This window comes from Frankliniella occidentalis, unplaced genomic scaffold (assembly GCF_000697945.3).
Source record: "Frankliniella occidentalis isolate FOCC.00 unplaced genomic scaffold, Focc_3.1 Scaffold72, whole genome shotgun sequence".
NCBI classification, from domain to species: Eukaryota; Metazoa; Arthropoda; class Insecta; order Thysanoptera; family Thripidae; genus Frankliniella; species Frankliniella occidentalis.
The window spans coordinates 456,724-467,589 of record NW_026267202.1 but is presented as its reverse complement, the minus strand read 5'-3'; the positions used below and the strand labels follow the sequence as shown (position 1 = coordinate 467,589).

At 52.1% G+C, this 10,866-nt stretch overlaps 1 protein-coding gene and 1 long non-coding RNA gene across 2 annotated transcripts in view; both read left to right on the top strand.

Moving 5' to 3' along the window:
• The window catches only part of LOC113210413 (uncharacterized), a 91,285-nt gene that overhangs the window by 5,411 nt on the left and 75,008 nt on the right, over positions 1–10,866 (top strand). The gene's annotated exons all lie outside the window — the stretch shown is intronic.
• Positions 7,736–10,866, top strand: part of LOC127749635 (uncharacterized) — a 13,307-nt gene continuing 10,176 nt past the window's right edge. The window contains exons 1-2 of the long non-coding RNA XR_008011263.1: positions 7,736–7,821; positions 7,966–8,022. This is a non-coding gene — a long non-coding RNA (uncharacterized LOC127749635). The remainder of the gene's footprint in view (positions 7,822–7,965; positions 8,023–10,866) is intronic.

Sequence of the window (10,866 nt, the reverse complement as noted above, 5' to 3'; positions counted from 1 at the left end):
AGACAGACAGACACACGACCAAAGAGTTCTCTGCACCCCACATCACAGCAAAGGCTTCGCAAGCTCAGCCAATAAACACAGCAAAGGCTTCGCAAGCTCAGCCAATAAAAAAAATATTTTAGCTATTTTTTGGCTAATTTTTTATCAAATCTTATGTTAGACAGTTTTTTGTTAGCTAAATTCGTGTTAGCTAATTTTTGCGTTAGCCAATTTTTTAGTTAATTTTGTATTAGCTAATTTTTTTACGTAGTCTGTTGGTGGTTGGCTGGGGGATGGAGCGCGGGGGTGCGGATGGCCCCGCGGGGTGACATGTGCCGTGCCGTGCGGGGTGTGTGCCGTGCACCGATCAGATTAGCCGGCCGGCACTCTGTGCCTCTGTGTCGCCGCCCGCGCCCGCCGCAAGCTCGTAAATCCGAAACTATTGCTGTATAGTACTTTTTGTCGTGTCGTGTGGCGACCAGCTGGGGTCGGATGGTTGGGCAGCGTGTGCTCTCCACTACAACCCTTTCGTCCCCCTCTCCCTCCCTTCCCTCCCTCCCTCTCTCCCTCCCTCCCCTCCCTCCTTTCCCTCCCTTCCCTCCACATCTCCTCCCTTTCTCCCTCCCTTTCTCCCACCCTTTCTCCCTCTGACTGTCGATTTGCAAAGAGTGGCCGCATTGATTGGGATTGGGACGACTAGCAGGCCAAGGACCTGCGGCGCCACTACTTCTCGACGAGACGGACTGAGGTGCAGTTTCGCCGTGCGATATAACAACAACGACAACAACAACAACAACAACAAAAACAACAACAACAGCGGCAGGCAGACTGCAACGCGCGACGCCCCGTGAGAAGCGGGAGGGGCTTGGGACATTCTGGTCTGCGCGTCGATTGCCGCTCGCGCCTCGAAAAAAAAAAAGGCTCTACGGTAAAACGAAATGAACAGCTACGAACGAGTCGTCTCAATAAGAAAAGTTAATTATTACATAAAATAAATGGCATGACATTTGAATAGGAAAAGAGCGCACATTTGAGGGGCGGGCGATACACATGTACTGTGCCCCACTTACGTGGCGGCGAGCCGTTCGTTGGGGAATGTGATGGCCCTGTATCGACCGGCTGCGGGGCCGCCTGACGTGGCCTGTCCTGTCCCGTGGACGGACCGGCCGCGTTTTCCTATGGAACGCGCTGCCGACGACGCGCGGGGATGGGCCGCAAAGACTCACTCGAGGCCCGGCAGGACGCCCCCCCGTACGCGGACGCCTCGACAAGTAAAGTTCACCAAGTGTGCTTTCGGACAACGAGACGGATTTCCTATTGAGTTATGAATAACTTGAAAGTAGGGGGTTTACTGAGTTGAGTCCTTTCCCCTGATATGATGTCATTTGTGAAGGAGAGAAATCCATATCGTGCGTATGAGGAAATCGCCAGGAGCAGAGAGGCTCTCCCTTTGCTGTCCTTGCTTCCCTGGCCGGAGGGACTGCCCTGCCCCCCGGGCGGCTGACCTATTGGTCACTCTATGGCATCCCCCGAGCCAAATGAATACCTCATGGCGTGGGCCGGGCCGGGCAGTGGCTGTGCTTGAGGACGAGCAGGTTCCCTCCGATGGCCTATACGGTAAAAACGATGTTCTATTTTATTGAGGGAAAAGGAAAAACTTTTAGGAGCTTCCCTGGTTTGAGAAAAACTCCTCTGATTTCGAGGAAGTTTCCTCCCCAAAATGTGATATTTTTCCTCATTTATGAGAAGATCCTTCAAAATCTGAGGCAAGGTCGGAGGAGTTTTCCGTTAAAAATGTGTGATCCTGAAAGTTTTCCCTTGTTCCTTAAAAAACCATGTAACCACCATGCTTCCTCATGTCTCCAAGGACCCCCTTCCCCCTCTCCCAGAGGCCCCTAGAACCCCCTCATGTCCCCGATGATCCCCCCGAGGACCCCCGACCCGAGCCCACTCCATGTCCCTGATGATCCCCCCGAGGCCACCCGAGCTCCCTTATGTCCCCAATGATCCCCCGCAGAGGCCCTCTGAGCCCCCTCATGCCCCCGATGATCCGTCAGGGGCCCCCCGAGCCCCCTTATAGCCATGGAGGTGCTTGCTGCAGGCCGTGTGGCTGATAGCGACCTCGAACAGAGCCTTGCCGTGATTACCTCCAGTCCGACTGCCACTGCAGCAGCGGCAACACTGTTCAAAATAAAGCGCGGGCTAACGCTGCCGTCGTACGGGTGATAATGTGCGGCCACGGGTCGCCCCGCTCTCCCCGCTCTCCGTGTGAAAAATTGAGGAGAGGCGGGGCTCGAACCCGCGCGAGCGCGCGACCCACCGCCGCGGGCGGCGGGGCCAGCCAGCGCGGTGTTGATGGGGCCGGGCATGACCTTCGGGCGCAACAACATGTATCGACCTGGAGTCCGAGCACCCCGTCGTGGGAGTGTGCTCCCCGAAGGGCAGGTGGTGGGCTCACCAGGCGGGCCCGCGGTCCACCAAGAGGCCCACCATGAGACCACTTTCGGGGGCTGCGCCGGCCGCCCATGGTGGTGGTATGATCCTCACGGTCTTAGTACATTATTTTGTGTAGCGCCATGGCTCAAGATGGTTTGCAATACCGCTTGACTGCAGCAGCGCCAGTTCTGACACACTCGGAACTTGATTGTCTGCTTGAGTGCACTAAGAACAAACGCAATGCATTAAGTACACGGAAAAGGAACTAAAATCAAGGAACACAAATTTGGGTGTGGATTGTGTGGGGGTTCGTCCTGTACACTCCAGTCGCGTGCTTTTGGTACCTGTATCCAGGCCACTGATGTCAGGGCTGTTCTGAAAGGACTCCCCATCTCCCCCAAGTTTATTGCCTTCGTGCGTAACTCTGCGTTGTTATTTTTCTTTTTCGCGGTCCGTTCGATATGTGATTGACCCTCATGACGGCGATGCGCTGAGCGCGCTCACTTCACTATACTCGCTTTATCTCTCTCTCTCTCCCACTCACGCGCCGGACACTCGCTCGCTCTCTCCCTCTCTCTCTCGCACTCGCAGCAGGGTCGCGTCGTGCGCCGCTCGTCCTTGAACCGCGGTGGAGGGCGGCCAGAGCAAAACCCATCGCCAAGATGAGGAGGTGATTGTGGCGACCGCCGCCGTCCCCGTGATGGGGCTCGACCCGCTATAGGTGCTGCGGTTCAGAATAGTCACGTCATGTCACACACAGTAAAGCGGAGTGTGTGACAACAAGGTAAATGTAAAAGACGTATCTATGGACAGTTGCAATGGTCACAGAATTTTATACGCGTGGCAGAATTGTGACACCCTTGTCTATGCGTAGCATAATGGTCACACACTACACACTTTTCTATGGGTGACAATGTTTTTGTCTCGCACTCTCTGCTAATCTTAGTGTGTGGTAGTTTGCCAGTTCAAACTGCAGAACTAAAGAGTTATGTAGTTAACAGGCGAACTAAAGAGTTCTGCAGTTACAACTGGCAAACCACTACAACTAAGATTAACAGAGCTTTGTAATTATATCTTTTTTGGCAGTGCGGGCGTGACGACTGAGGTCATCGCACACAGCTGCGGCAGCTGCGTGTGGGAATAAATTATGTTAATCCGATGTAGCGCGTCACGCAGCTAGTTAGTAGAGCGGCGCGGCGACACCAGCAGGTCGCTGGGCACATCCGCGGGTGATTGTGCGAATGCCCACTGGAGAATTTCTATTACTCGAAATTTGTGGCCCAGGGATCTATTTCCCCTCGAAGCAGTCGGCACCTTCTCTCGCGCCCGGTATAATGTGTGCACACATTTCCATGGTTTCCGTGAAATCTGTCTCTTACATAGGGTTTACATGGCTCTGATTAAGGAAGTGCCATCTGACTATTTTTTTCAGGGTGCGCAGGCCATCATATCACCAATGTCCTTGTACCTTTACAATTTCCTATCTTTCTGCTGTAGCAAAAATGGAAACTTTCACAATTGGGTAGAGAGCCACTGGAGACTGTCTAAAATTGAAATTGAAAATAAAATAATAACGAAAAAAATCAATGCCAGTCTTGTGGCTTACGCTCTCTCCTAGACCACGGCCACGTTCTCATAGAAGGAGTGAGAGAGAGAGACAGAGAATCCACCTGATGGGGCATGGCCGATGCGTCTTGCGTCGCGACGCGTGACGTGACGTGGCGGGGCGTCGCGCGGGGCGTCGCACCGGCCTTGCACCGCAACACTTTCGCCGTCCTCGCCTCGTCACGTGTCATCCTCTTCCTGGCCGTCCGCCGCAGCGAATTTCGAAAGGTTGATGATTGCAGAGATGGGTAAAATAATAGAATTATTTTTTGTTCTTTGCAAAAATTAAACGTGCAAAATTGTTGTGATAAAGGTTGCACGGAAATCGCAAATGGCGTGCTTTTTTTCGTACAGCCTAGCATTACCCTTTTTCATCTGGCATGTACCTTAATAAAGAATGTTTGTGGCAAGTCGTTGTCACATTATACTTTCAAGTGATGGAATGCCACACTTTTATACAGAGTTGTCATGCACACCCTGTGCCACCCTGGCCCGGCAGGCGTTGCGGTTGTCAATGCACGCATACTTGCGGAGACGGTTGCCGCGGCGCGCCTCTGCATCAATTCAAACGAGTATCGATTAACTGTCGCTCATGTCTTGCGGCCTCACATCGCGGGGGCTTTTGCCGTTATATGCAAAAAAAACAAAACAAAAAAAAAAAAAAACGGTGAAGGCGGGGAAACCAAACACACAGACGGTGGAATTTAATCACGATAATCGGTCGCGCGCTAATAATGTTTGTTTGATACTTAATTATTGGAAAGGTCACTCACCTTTCTCTTTCTACGAGAGGCCAGCAAGGTATTTGTCTTGTAAATTCGACAATATTGATAGCAATCTGTATCGCTTGTTTCCGTTAATAGTTTGGAATTAAGTTCAGGAGCCGCGGCTTGTTTGAGTTGAGGAGACCTGCATAACCATACAATCAAACCCGCTCTACAGTAGATAATTTTTTATGAAAATGAAGAATAACTGATTTATTTGTCATTTTTGTTGCTGTTCGTCCTGACGGCCTTTTGAAGCGAACGGCCTCGACGCAAGTAGATGTACGCGGAAGTCTTGTTTCTGCTGCGCTCTTGCCGCTCGCGATGCAGAGTCCACTTCTCTGGCCTTTCCTCTTCTTTCTTCGGCGATGATCAAGTCGTTAGGACAACAAAACCGCACGCGGGCCAAGGCTGCGACAAGGGCAGCGGCGCGCACCTCGGCTTCGCCCGCCCGGCGCCCATAAGCCCCGGCCGCCTCGAGAAAACCATACTGTAACTTAGTATTGAATGCAATTGCAATTGCGCTTATTTTACTACATAAATGTGACGAAATTATTTTGCTGAATACCTATGAAGGTGTTCAGTGTATGAACACCGAATACTTGAGCACACTGCCATTTGTTTTTCTCGAGATCAGCCATAATTGTTACTGGCACGGTGTTAGGATTAAAAGACCCTTTCGCTCTTTTTTGTCCTTGATAAAATTACGAAAACCTTAGGTGAATGAATTTCACTCAAATCCCCCTCTACCTCTCCTCCCTCCACTACCGCACCTGTAAGTGCTGCTCGTCAGAGATGCTGATGCTGCCGCTCCTCTGCGCTCCGCACCGGGTAGTGACGCCTCAATAACTCGCCGCACACTCATCATTTTGCGAACTGCCGCCAATGGCCGAACGACCGAGCTAAAGTGAAAGGGCTTTCTTCAGATGACCGCAAGCCCAAAATAGGAGTAAGAAGAGGGCACCGTAAAAAAAAAAAGTGCGCGGACGATCTGCTGTCTGTCCCGCTGCTTGCAGTGCCGCGGGCTACGCGTCCTCGTTGGGCGAGGTGGACGGTGCGCTCGACCAGCCGCGACCAGCCGCGACCAGCCACGACCAGCCGGAGAAGGAAGATTCGGCGGTAAATTGAAAGCCGCCCGCTATGGATAGCGTGCAGCGATACTCGATGTCGCGGTCCTCTGCCGCTGCTGGCTCATCTCGCATCCGACAGATCGTCGCCGGGAGATGACTCGGCGCCGCGCGGGTCAAACAGACGCGCACCGGTGGATGCGCGCCGAGCGGCGGGGGCAGATCCGGGCCAGCGATCATCGTCTCGGTCGTCCGAGCGCGCGATGTCAAATAGTCATTCTGGGAAGTGCATCTGCGCGACTCACCCGATGAAATGGTCTCTCTCTCTCTCTCTCTCTCTCTCTCTCTCTCTCTCTCTCTCTCTCTCTCTTCCTCTCCACACTCCTCGCGCGACGCACGACGACCGGATCCTTCTCTGTGGGAGTGCGTTATCATGACCCGGGTCATGACCCTGAGTCTGCCCAAAATAGGCATTCCGTCCTGTGGTCTCGAAACACTCCTACGCGCGCTATATATCAGGGTGGAAGTCGAGGACCTCCACCTTCCGCCCTCCACCTCCGTGGCGACTATGGGGGACCATCCAGAAAGTACGAAAGTATGTTTCACTAATATTAATTCGGCAAAATTACGGGAGCTCGGCGCCTGTGAGACCCAGGGTAGGCCACCCCGCGGCTCACGCATGCGCTGCAGGCGAGATGCTGCCTACCTACCAGGCGCTTCGTAAGCTCGCACAGGCTGAACGAATGGCAGTTGTTGTGCGACGGAAGTACTTTCTTGATGATCCCCAAAGGCCGGCCGCAGATGCCCTCTTCTCAGCCTACGTTATCTTTTTTACTGGTGCCTTTTTGCCGCGGCGACAGGAGCTACGTCGTCTCGGCTGTCGCACACACTATCGCCATTCACGCCGCGCTCCCTTCCGCTCCGCCCACGGGAGGCTAACGCGGGCCAAACCCAGCCCTTGAGTCCCTTATCTCGGTAAAAACTATGTCACATTTTTTTTTTGAGGAACATAGGTAAACTTTGAGGAACTCTCATATGTTTGAGGAAGAGTCCTCTATCTCGCCTCAGATTTTGAGGAATCTCCTTAAAACATGAGGAAAAATCCCACGTTTGTTTACGAAACTTCCTCGAAAATCTGAGGAGTTTCCGTCAAACCAGGGGAGTTCCTCAAAGTTTTCCATATTCCCTCAAAAAATGAGACACTGTTTTTACCGTGTATTGGCGAGTAGGCAGGCATATAACGCTCGCGAGTGAACCGGGGTGGCATGGCCTACCTACGAGGCGCTCTGTGCCTCAATAAGCAGCTTCAGTCAGTAAGTTTAAGTTAAACAGATAAAACGTGACGTGCTGAAAGTACAAGTGGCCTGTGGGTAATAGGCCATAGCCGGCGAAAACGTAAACCCCGCGACTTGAGTTAAGCATACGAGTTCCACACCGACCGACCGCTCGCTGAGCTTTATGGGCTAGTTTCCGTAGTTTTGCGAGTCTCATATGTTGAGTAGGCTTAATAATCTATCAGCGCTGATCCCCCGACCGCCACCTCTAAGTGCGGCTCTTGCCAAGTTAATGCGGTAATGGCGAACGCACGGGTCCCAGTGCGGGGGACTCACCGGGGGCCCACGGGGGCAGTGGGGGCCCGGCCCGCTGAGCCTCTGGGGGGCCCCTCGGTTGGCCCCCGCCCGGGGAAATAGTTTCTGCTTCATTTCCTGCAAAGGCGGTGTGGGAATCGCCCTCTGCCTCCCTGTGAATCCGTGCACCTTAGCGATGTGTCTGAGAGAGAGAGAGAGAGAGAGAGAGAGAGAGAGAGAGAGAGAGAGAGAGAGAGAGAGAGAGAGCGAGCGAGCTTGACTTGGCGCTTCCCTTGCGGCCTGCACTTAGCCGCCTCACCGGAACACTAATTAAAGTCAGCAGTAGAAGCAGCAGCCGTGGTGGGGTCCTCCTCCTTCTCCTCACCCCTTCCACTGTGCAAAGTAATTAACTATATCGCAATAAATTATTAATGTTTTTTTTTTCCCGCCGCGCCCGCTCAGGTGTAACACTGTGTTCTCGTTACTGGCGCCGCCTCCCGCATTCCGCGTCTAGAACTAACAAAGTGAATCGTTTGTGTGTTTCAGGTGAGATTCATGGGCCGCCCGTCCCTCGCACCGCACCACCGCTCACCGCGAGTGTTCGTAAGTACGATGGTTTTCAAACGGGGAATATGGCGAGTTCATTCTTGGTTCCCAATGTTTAAGATTCATCTACGTTGACAGCTCGGTCCTCTTATTCTTTTAATTGACGCAACTGCCAAATATTTATCTTTCAAATCAGCTGAATTTTATTTCGATAAACGAGCTGCGATAGGGAGCGAGCGAATGATTCCGCCTTACCTTACTTAACCAAAGCAATCACCTCAAATATATCGTACCAACCCGACTGTAAATGAGAAAATGGGTTTATGAATATTGCTTATCCAGTCGAGTATATGGTGTATGATCTGGGTCACGTGATTGGTATAGGTAAACCCCCTTGAGAGTAATTACCTCCTGATAGAGCCTTGCCAAAGCGGCGTCAGATAAGGAAGCAGTGTCGTGATGGGGACCGGCTCGGCCGGGTAGTATAGTTCACTCTTCACCGAAATGTGAACAGTTTCTCGTGATTTTATTTTTCCGGTTCGTACTTCCAGTGAGTGGCGCAATGATCGTGATCGAAAAGGGGGCCGCCCTACAGCGCACTGGACTGGCCAGTCGCCAGGTGATATTGGACTCGTTTTCATCAAGTAGTCACCATCGATACCTGGAGCTGGCTGGTGGCTGTGCGCTTGTGCGTGTAATGGATCAATTATAGTTTCACCCATAATGTTCAGCACAAAAAAAAGACAGTTTAAATAAGCAGACCATTAACGAATGTGATGCAGTTATTTTATTTCTTGTTATATGACAGTGGTCATCATTATTGTTTAAATATGTGCCACTTCTCACGTCATGCAAAAACGCAAAAACGCACGTCATTTCCGAACACTCACATAATTGGATTATAACCACGTTTTACTCCTCTTCAAATGACATTTTGTGCCGCGGAGGCGGAGGACAGGTCGGCTATCTCTGTTCATCTCTGCACTTTTCTCTCCCACTCAGCCGATGGAGCCAAGCCAAAGAGGCTACATAGGTAAACATATCTCAGCAATGCAATAGCCCCCCTCGCATTCTACATACATTGCCGATCTGTATGGCAGAGCCGTCATTTTTACGGGCGAAACTATGCCAACCAAAACAAGGTAGATTCGAAATCCTTCTGAATCTCTCGAAAATCTACCCTGTGGTGATGGTTAGATTCTAGTCTTTTATTTTCAAAGGCAAAATAATAGAACCCTTAGTAGTGCTCTTGTGTCTTTACAGAGTAATCTCATAGCACCCCTTCAAAGCAGGCGCCACTCAACACCTTTGTTTTTCCAGTGTGAAGAAACAAGTTTACGCGGCAGTTGCACGGAACTGCAGATGAGACGTACTATAAGCAGGTGGATAAACAGGTGTACGGGCAGCTGCGACGCTATGCGAATGGTTGGAGAAAGTACCCGCCCCTTCCCCGCCTCGCCCTTCCCCGCGCCCCCTCCGCCTACCCCCAGCACAATACCAGCCCCCTCCCCTCGGCCCGCTCGACATCCAGGCAGCCCGCGGGCGTGCAGGTTTCCCAAACGGACTGAAAAAGGCGAATAACTCTCTTCAGTTCTGAAGACCGCGGCGCGGAGCGTATAAGTCTTTTAGGTATTCGAAACGGTGTGTGACAACTTGAACGAAGTCTCTGCCAGTTGCTTTCAGATATCAGTGTGACTGCCCCTACCCTGCTCTCTTTGTTTCCGCGTTGCTACACGCTGTGAATATCTTGGTTAATTTTTTGGGGGTCGACTTAAATAAAAACGATGTTGTAAATTTAAGATCGGCGTCGTGCATTTACAACAGACCGTTCTTGATCGTTGAAGAGTTCGAATTCAGTACCTAGTAAACCCCATATGAAAAGTTTCGCAATATTTTAATTTGAAAACGTAGTCGTAACTTGAACCATGACGCCCTCCCCCCTCCGCCCAACCATGAGATGGCCCAACTGTCTGGCAGAAACGGGTCCGTTTAAAAAAAAAATGCTCTTGGAAAGTTTCGATTTGAAACCGATTCGAATATTTTTTGAGTGTGCGCTACACTCCGCAGCCGGAGGAGCCGTTCATATCGATCTGTTTGAGTGGCCGGACTGCCCGGGACAGGCCTAGGCCGGGCCGGGGGGGCCCGGGGGCCCGTAGGCTAAAGCGGGGCCCAGTGCTCACACTGCCAAACCCGTTCGCTGCGCAGCGCCCCGCCGCTCCTCCAGGGTTTTATTATTCGGGTCCAGTCAGTCGGGGTCAATACCTCGTCGGTAGCGAAAAGAAAAGCGGGAGGAAAAAACACAACCTTGCGGAAAAAATGAATTTTGCGTTTTAAACTTCAAAACTTCGTCCATGATACTTTTTGGGAGGCACCACAACGATGACGGCCTGGCGTAGGATAGGCCGTCCCGCCAGTCTGGCTTGCTGAGCATGCTGCCTATACCACTGCTGCAGCAGCTGCTGCTGCCCAGAACTTTTCTGCCAACAGCGCGCCGCGCAACCTTTTGGTAAGACGCATGCGGCGGCACCGCGGAACGGAAACGACGCCGTAAACGAGACGAAAAGGGACGCCGTCGTGCGACTGCCGTCGGGGCGACGTGTATAAGGTCAGAGGTCGACGCGGGGCTGGGCGGCGCGTCCGACGGGACGCACCCACATGGCATTCTCCCGATTATGTCGGGTGTTTCCGATGCGTTCGGTGCCACGGCGCCACAGAGGATATGAGAAGGAGACGACAGGAAAGGGAACGTGACGTTCAGTTTACATCGAAGAGGGAAAGTAGTTTGATCGACGACTCTTCCTTTTGTCTCCCGGCCAGACAGCACTTCGACCAATGTGGGGACGTCAGCCACGTAGTCTCTCTCTCTCTCTCTCTCTCTCTCTCTCTCTCTCTCTCTCTCTC